Genomic DNA, 9,551 nt, shown 5'->3' on the forward strand with positions numbered 1-9,551 from the left:
TTCTATTTGCTGCAGTTTTTTTAAAGTTTACAAGTGTTGATGCTAGATCTCTGAATAAACTTAAGGAAATGTTGCCTCATCTTCTTATTTGTGTCACTCAAAAACAAATGTTGAGATGTAAAATCATCGCAAGTAAGCAACATATTTCAAACAGGAGCAGGAAGGTTTGAATGTGTGGAAACGTGAAGTTTTATCCTGCATGTGTGCGCGTATGTTGATGCTGCGATGATAATGATTCTCAGTACAGAATGCTAGAGAGCCTCATTTCATTATATTTCAGTGCGTATATTTACATCTGTGAAATCAGTAATGCAGCAAACAGATCGGTAAACTGATTGTTTCTGACACACACAGTTTTTGTAGGAGGACCACAAGTCCCACCTAACATGAAACATGAAAACAGATCGAGCGGTAACCAAAATAAATTTTTAGTTCCACATTTTTGTTCTTGAGCTTTTGTTTTGTTTCCTCTGATACTGGAGCATTTTGGAAAGAGGATATAAGATTCCAGAGGCTGTTTTCAAACCTTATGGCCACAGAATAAACTAATAAAGTAAAAGGGCAGAACTGTGAAAATGTTTTTATGACACTGGGTAGACTGATGTTATCTGCACGTTATCTAAAGACTCTTCATGTTGTATATATATTTTCTTTCATTTTTTGTTTTAAGGTCAGAAATGTAAGAAATAATATCTCTTCCTCAGCATCTGTGCAGACGGTTGTCACATCAGCTCGGCCTGTTATCTTAGGCAGTTTTGCAACAGTAACGAAGCTTTTTGGTACAATGACAGCCTTTTCTTGCTCTCTGGACATTTTAACTACACCTTTGTTCGAAAGTGTCTTACAGTGCATTGGTTCACCTGCCTCTGGTAAGGTCTTATTAAAAGCCAGTTAAAAACATCTTTTAAAATCAGCTTTTTATTAATTTCTCTTATTTTGTTTTTTTATGCATTGTTGGCTCCTACGACGTACTTATTAAGCACTCTGTAATTTTATATCTTGAAAGGTGCTTTATAAATAAAGTTTTACTTATTTACTTACTTGGAAAATAAATAACATGGCTATGTTAGAAAGAGAAATCCAACAGTGAGACAGGTCGGCTGAGGTTAGGCTGGAACACAAGACAGTTTGTGGCTAAGTTTATAAGATAAACCTTTATTAGTCCCACAAGTGGGAAATTTGCTTAAAATAAGCACTTTTTAGTAATACATTATAATACACGTGACTAAGAACATAATTAAATGTAATTTCCATGTATGTTATTTACAGTTACAATTAAATACCTACAAATAATTAAAGCTAGGCACACTAGAAATAGTTATACTGTAAGCAAATTATGTACTGCACAAGTACTTAACTTAGTATGCACTCAAGTATGTAATGTGTAAGTCATCTTCGGTAGTAAATAAGTAATTTTAGTAAGTACATGACTTCAGATGTTTTACAGGTAAGGAGAGACTATTCTGGAAGTCATGTGAAGTACTGTGTAAGTGATTTTAAGTTATGCATAAATTCATGTTTTATATGCGAATGAAGAAATTATTACATTGTAAGTAAATTTAGGTATTTCTTGGTAATGTTGGGGAAAAAAACAATATTTCACCATCTTACATAAACTGTGTATAGTAGGAGTATACTGAGCTTTTCAATGGTTTAACCTTGCCTAATGTCATGATCCGGAGTTTGTGACTCCGTGTTTATGTTTTAGTAGTTATTATTATTCTGGGTTTTGTTTTCATGTTCCTATGTGTTCCCCAGTCTGCGTGAAGTTTTTGTGTTGTGTCATTGCGTGTATGTGTTTCCTGTTTTATTTTGAAGGTCTGCGTCTTATGTGAGTGTTTTCAGTTTGCCTCCCTAGTTAACCACTCCCAGCTGTGTCCCCCACCTGTGTGTGATCTCCCTGTGCTCTCTGAGTGTTTTTAAGTCTTGTCTTCTTAGTCGTTGCTGGTTCGTCTGTGTTGTTTCCCCTCGGTCTCCCTGCGTCTCTCCGTATGTATTTCCCCGGACCTCCCTGCATCTTCATTTCTGGTTTGTTTTGTTAGTTTTACCCAGTTTAGGTTTCCGGTTTTATGTTCACCCACCATTGCTGTTTGTACCCACTCCTGTAAATAAATACTCACCTGCACCAGAGCTGCCACCTTTTGGGTCCTTTCTACAACTCCACATGTCTGCCACACCGGACGTGACACCTAAATTCCAGATATTTTACTGCTTTCCTGTACACTCATATTTGTACGGTGATTGTGAAATTTTAAAATACATAAACAATTAAGTTGGACTTGGCTCTATCATTATAAGGCCACATAAGCCTGCAAACGTTGATTATATTGATTTTTTCTTGTAAGTTGGTAAGGGACAACAGTGCTAATCACATTTACATAGCAATATAAAAGCACAGTTGAATAACAGAATATCCAACATGCACATCAACATACTGAATATTAAATAGAGATGTAAAAAGGCAGGATTAATCCACTTCAGACTGCAGCCCATGCCCTGAAAAATAAAGGAAAATGTTTGTTTTTCTGTAAAGTTACCATGAAGCTGTTGATAACCGAAAAGTTTATATTTTCCACAATTTACAATATCATTTTCATTTTCTTACACAGTAAAAATGGCATTTTGTTTAATTTACTGATAATTTCTGTTTATTTAAGTCATAAAGTAAATTAGTGAATCAGTGAAGCCAACAGTGTCACTGCTCATGCCGACAGACTTCATCATGGAGATGAAAGCTTTAATTATTCTCCCACCAAAACTGATAATTTTGTTTAGATGTTTTGGAGGAATGATGTGCTCACTTCCTGAAGTGAAGCTTGTTTTGGTGTCAGCAGACTGTGCAGATTGAACACTCAGCACAACCTCAGCAAACAGCTGCTCTGAGTTTTCAGTGCTATCCTTGTGGCCCTGATCATCTGTTTTCAAAGTTTCTGCCAAAGGCTCTGGAAGTATGGTACCCATGTTGTCCAAAACAGTCTCCTCCGACACGTCAATGTTGGCATTCTGGGCGATCATTTGAAAGTGTTTCGACGCATTTTCAATGATCTCTATAATGGCCTCTGGCAGAAGAGTCTTAGTGGCTATGTCGGGGTTTCCTGATTTAATGGAACGCCACTGTTCGGCTGTCATGTTTTCAAAAAAAGATTTGATGACAGGACAAACACGAGCTGCTGTCAGTTCCTTAATGTTCTCTGTATTTAGGAATTCTTTTTCAATTTATAATATTTGTATATTAGGCTGGGTTAAATGATTATTTGTTAGGTTTTGAGTTGAACGTGTCTTAAATGGACTTTCACGTTGAAAGCGTGAAAAATGTAAGTTCCAAGTTTGCTATTTCAAACACAGTTCCTGTCCTATTTATGGGTTTTGGGGCTGTAAGTTTTTTTTAGCCTGGAGTTCGCCTCATACTTCTTTCAGAAGCCAATTTTGGATGTTCTGTGAGCATACACAAATGCACTTCATGTTTAATTTCTTAGCTATGCGGCTAAATAATTTGTGAATGGTTATTTGAATGTAAGCTTTACGTACCGGATCTTCTAGTACAAAAGGGTCCGGCTTTGAATGGGAAGATGCAACTGGGATGCTGTTGTCTGTGGTTCTGTTGTTGTCTGTGTGCCAAGTATTGCAAGCATTACGCTCAGACCATGTCTCTCAGCCTGGGTTTATAACCACCATCTCATGAGTGCCAAGAAAACTTTGGTCTTTCTTTTTATGTATGTTCTTCTGAAAAGATCAGGTAGAGTTTCAGATGCCATGCCCTGAGACGCATATTTGTTGAGCATGTCTGTGAGCACCTGGGTATCATTAACAAGCTGCTCGAGCAATTCACTGCTTTCAACTTTACCCTTTCTCAGAAATTTAGCCCTGGTGTTTTTGGCAATGCGAAGAATTGTTGCTTTTCCAAATTGCTTCACAAAGAATATTTTGATCTTACCCGAGTTGTTTTCTAACGACTGCTTAAAATTTCTCTTGAAATGATGTAGGAGTGATAACTTTGCCACTCTCTGCAGCATTTTCAATCTCTGCCTCAACTGAATGAGTGAGCTGCTTTGCAAGAGCTCACTTTCTTCAGTTGTTTCTGATTGCACCTTGTTATACTGAGGATCCTTAGGTTGATCCAAAATTGGTAAAAACTCTTCAACAGCCTTTTTGATGGCAAATTCCACAGTTTTCAAATTTGCAGTATTTAAGCTATCCTGGGAGCCTATCATGGGTCTTTCATGTCCTTGATCCAGTTGATCTTTTGGACACTTTGACTATCTAAAGTTTTAGTGTCCTCCTCTGAATCAGTGAAGCAACGGGTATCAGTGCTCATGTTGAAAGAATTCATCTTGGAGATGAAAGTTCTAATCATTCTCCCAGCAAAACTGAGCATTTTGTTCTAGTGATGGGAATTCCAGCTCTTTTTAGTGAGCCGAGCCGAACCAGCTCTTTTGGCTCCCAACCGGCTTTTTAGGTTGTTTTCTTGCTTAATTTTAAATCATGCTTTTTATTTGTTTTTGTTTCTAATGTCTCTGTAAAGCCCTTTGAATCACCTTGTTGTTGAATTGTGCTATATAAATAAACTTGCCTTGCCTTCAGTTAATTTATTATCACCAACAATATAAAATTATAGAATTACTAATGTAAAAAAATGTGGTTTTATTTGTATATTTTTATATATAAACATATACAGTGGCCCCTAGAGACAAAGCAGAGAGTGAAAGAGAGCCAAGGACAACAATAAGAGACAACATCATCACATTAGAAAGGCATAGTAATCATCCACAATTATTTTCAGTTCCAGATGATAAAGGATTCAGAAAGTTTATTCATGCAGTCAATCCTATGTATGCAATTCCAAGCAAGAAAACACTCTACCCCAAAATCATCCCTGGCCTATATGACAGAGAATGTGCATATTCTTTTTGTTTTGCACATTTCAATTTATATTTTATTGTATTGTGGTTTGCAGTGTTTTGTGTTGTTTCACTTTAAATTTCTTTAAAAGGAAAAAGTTGAAAATTTAAATAGTTAAAAGTTGAATTGTAAATAGTTGGTTTTTGTATTTTATAATTTATTTATTACATTTTATGTAGTGTGAATAAATAAAAGTATGTTTATGGCGGCCCCTAGAGAAAAAAGCACGTACAAATTCCAAAACACATTGCTAGCATTAACTGAACTTCCAAAACAGAGCTACCTAGATCACTTAAATTACACAATTGAAAGCATATGTGTATGGTTTGTGTATTTATACACAAACACTCATATATATTCAAATAATTAAAAAAAAAAAAAGTTCATTTACCTGTTACTGCCACACACCAAATCTGGTCCTTGGTACTTCCTGGCTTGTGTAGCCACTAGGATCCTAGAGCACTTCCGTTGTGTTTTGCAGGTTTCACGTGCTTTGGAGTTTGTACGTGCTTTGTATCTAGTATACTTTTATTTATTCACTCCACATAAAATCTAATAAATAGATTATAAAATACATAAACCAACTATTTACATTTGAACTTTTAACTATTTACATATACAGTTTTTTGTTTTAAACAAATTTAAAGTGAAACAACACAAAACACTGCAAACCACAACACCGTAATATATAAAGTACGTTTTTTGTCTCTAGGGGCCACAGTAAGTATACTTTTATTTATTCACTCCACATAAAATCTAATAAATAAATTATAAAATACATAAACCAACTATTTACATTTGAACTTTTAACTATTTAAATTTTCACCTTTTTTGTTTTAAACAAATGTAAAGTGAAACAACACAAAACACTGCAAACCACAACACAATAATATATAAAGTACGTGTTTTGGAGTTTGTACGTGCTTCAGAGTTTGTATGTGCTTTGTCTCTAGGGGCCACCATAAATATACTTTTATTTATTCACTCCACATAAAATCTAATAACTAAATTATATAATACAAACAGCAACTATTTAAATTTTCAGCTTACATACATAGGATTCACTACATGAATAAACTTTCTTCTTTTTTTTTCTTTTCTTTTTTTTTTGGCCTGTCCCGTTTGGCTCTTTTGCCATCAGAATTGTTGTCTAAAGGCAAAGAAAGATGCCCAACGGATTTACTTTACCAAATTGACCATCCCAGCCTTGCCGTAATGGTCCATTTGATTCACCTTTTATTGTTTATTTTATTTTCACTTACTGAATACGGGACAGACTTGACTGGGGGAAAGAAGGGGAGAAAGAAAGAGGGAAAGAGAAACAGCTGAGAAGAGGGACGGGGGAGAAGGGCAAAAGACAAAAACCAACAGAACGGGCAGAGAAAAAAAAATGCATATATCAATCACCTGGATCACCTGCTGAGAAAGAAAAAAGAAAACAAGCAGAAGAGAACAAGAGTAATAGAATAAACAGCATCACAATGATATATGGGAATATGACAGTAAATACTAAATGTTAAACATTATTGTGCAGCACATAAGATCAACAGAACACAGTGTGCCTTGAGGTAGGAGCCAAAAAGGGTGTAGTTTGTGGGTGTGATCACCCGTGTGTACACCTGTGTGCATGGACGCGCTTGTTTTTTTTTGTTTTTTTTAAAAGGTTCCTTCATGTAATGATCTGCTAGAGAATCTTTAGGGATACGGGCCCAGCACTCGAGGCCTGGAGTTGCCTACCCCTGGTCTATATGATCTGGTCAGAGAGGCTGACTGCATCACCGCTGATGAGGAGTACTAGCGGTTCTGAGACAGGAGAATCAAGCTCTTCAGGTTGAGGACCAAGATTCTCCTGTGTCGGGACCACATCAGTAGATGGTTCTGAGACTGGAGAAACAAGCTCCTCAGGTTCAGGAGCATAAAGAACGAGCTGACATTTTTCTCATGAAACCAGCGATCAGCTCAACAGACCCTCAGTTTACCTGCATGCATCCTCCTCCTCATCAGTCAGCTGTTTAACACCTGCTGCTAATTCAAGAAACACGCCTACGTTACCTAGTGATAGTAACTGGGCAGCCGGTGCTCGATATAAAGCAATGTCAGTGCATTTTTCTGCACAAGATAAGTAAATATAGTGTTTTCCCAGAGCTGCTGGAGCTTGTTTCCTTACAGAGCACTTTATAGGCGAAGCAGCTTCATCAGCGGCTGATGTCCAATCACCGGCACACAGCTTTGAAACCTCACCTTAGTTTTAGCTCTCAGTGGTTAAACCAACCCGTTCTCACTCCCAAAGCGTAACATTTTACGCTAGGTGACAAATCGTCACCATATTACGTTTTCGGCTACCCACCACGTTCCTAAATGACGACCTCGGAAAAAGAGGAAATATGAGAACCGTCTGGACTGAACCTACACATGTTCGCTCTTTTTCTTCAAATCGCTTAGAAACACGCTATTTAACATCATTAAAGTCCTGGTTAAGGTCAGGAATAAGGTTATGGTCAGGGCTAGGGATAAGGTTAGGTTTAGGGCTGGAATACAGGGCTGGAACGTCTACTACCGCGGGAGCGTCATTGCACTGGATTCCAGCCATAACCCGCCGCGTACCATAAGAACGCCGAAGGTCTCCTTTCGCGTTCCTCAGGAACGCCGCGGGACGTGACAAAACGTCGACATGTTACGCCTCGGGAGTGAGAACGCTCTGGCCCATTTCTACTGGAAATGCCTTTTGGTTAAACTTTCAGCAAGGAATTTGCATTTGCACTGTTACAGTTTTATAAAGCTTTAATGTACATAAAAACCAGCTTCTTGTTTAAGTGAAAATAAATGGAAGGTTGTCTTTTTGCGCTAGTAATGTTGTGGAGTTGTATTTTGTCTCGCATCAATTATATCGTCAGTTATATCGTTATCGCAAATTTTCAAATATATATCGTGATAAATATTTTTGGCCATATCGCCCTGCTCTAACGGGTAGGACGTTTTGTCAGAGTAGGGTATGATGGTTTCTCAGAACACCAGCTCGTGTCACCGGTGCATAAGGTACACGGGATTATAAGGCACATTAAGCAAAACAATGCAGTCAGATAAGTCAAACTTTATTCAACTCATTCTTCTTGCTTCCCCCAGCACAGAGTGCTTGCTAGCGCTGTGCTTACGTGATGAAACAATTGAGGAAAAAACGCCGCGTATATATTGTTTATCATGACTCTGGTTTTACGTGGCCTATCAACACAATTTAAAAACTGTCTTTAAGTGGTCATGTGATTGGCTTACCAAGAATACTTTATTCTTCCTCAGTCAAACAGCAGCACTCATGTGATTGTTTTGCCCCCTTAGCTCCAGGTGTTGTGCTAGACAGTGATCGTGATTATCGTCTGCGGGAGCGCGCAGCTGCTTAAAGCTGTAGCGTCCAGATTACTTACGTAGTCAGCTACTTCCGTGCAACTGCTTACCGCATTTGTTGAAATGCGGTAAGCATTTGTTTGTTGAAAAATAGTAACGGACCGCGTTTCCTTGTTAGTAACTGTAACGGCGTTGTAACAATAGGAATAGTAATTAGTTAGATTACTCGTTACTGAAAAAAAGTAACACCGTTAGTATCGCCGTTGCTTGTAACGCTGTTATTCCCGTCACTGATAATAACGACAGCCCACTTGCATGTTCTACAAAAAAACTGTGCTTTGGTGGGTATCTGACCGACAAACACCAAACCAGTTCTACATCACTGAAGTTGCACCATTTTTACAAACCAATTCTGGTTCATCTGTTTCACTCAACAATTCACTTTCCCCCCCCCCCTTCTCATTTTCCATTGCCACCATGCTTTTTCAGCCATGTGCGTATGAAAGCAAAGGCACTGCGCATGCGCGTTTGACCCATATTTTATCGCGATATTTTATTTTCTTATCGTTGCGTAACATTGTACCAGTATTACCGTGAATGGTATAATATGGCCCAGCTCTAGTACCAAGTCTTATTATTATATATATTTGTCTTATTATTTTCTTATTTGTTGCAATTCAGGTTCTGTGCACACAAGCAGAGGTTTTTGCTTGGGAAGTAACTGTGACCTCGTTTTCAGAGCCTTGTCCAACATTTAATGGTCTTTGTGACCAAAATATGTGTTGTATGCACTTGACCAACAATGGCTTCTGATACCGTCTAGTTGTAGACCCCTCATTATGCACCTAGCACATACCCTTCCCTTGCGCAGGTCATCTGGGTTGCCAAAAAACCTATATCCAAGTTAGCTCACGTTTCTTTTGGCCGTCAATGTACACAGACATAAAAAAATATTGCCATACATGCCCTACCTGTCAGAAAACTTCTCCAGCCCGCAAGTCTGACAGGGCCCTGCTACAGCCACTTTCTGTCATCTCCACCCCGATTTGTTCCCCGGTTCAGATCACAGACAAACAGTATCCTACAGCTGTTTATGTTTTTTAACCCATTTTGCACAGAGAGGCATTTTTTGAAAAATGTATTGATAGCAATGTTGAATATTATTACACAGGGAAAAAAACAACTACAGTAAAATAATTACACTGTGAGGCCTCTGCCTTTCTAAATGGAGGGACTGTAACTGCATGTAAAACCTGAGGATAGTCAGATTAACAGTAACAGTATTTCGTCTCTATCTGCCATTCGGCAATTCA

Source organism: Aulonocara stuartgranti (assembly GCF_965226115.1).
Source record: "Aulonocara stuartgranti genome assembly, chromosome: 5".
Taxonomy (NCBI): domain Eukaryota; kingdom Metazoa; phylum Chordata; class Actinopteri; order Cichliformes; family Cichlidae; genus Aulonocara; species Aulonocara stuartgranti.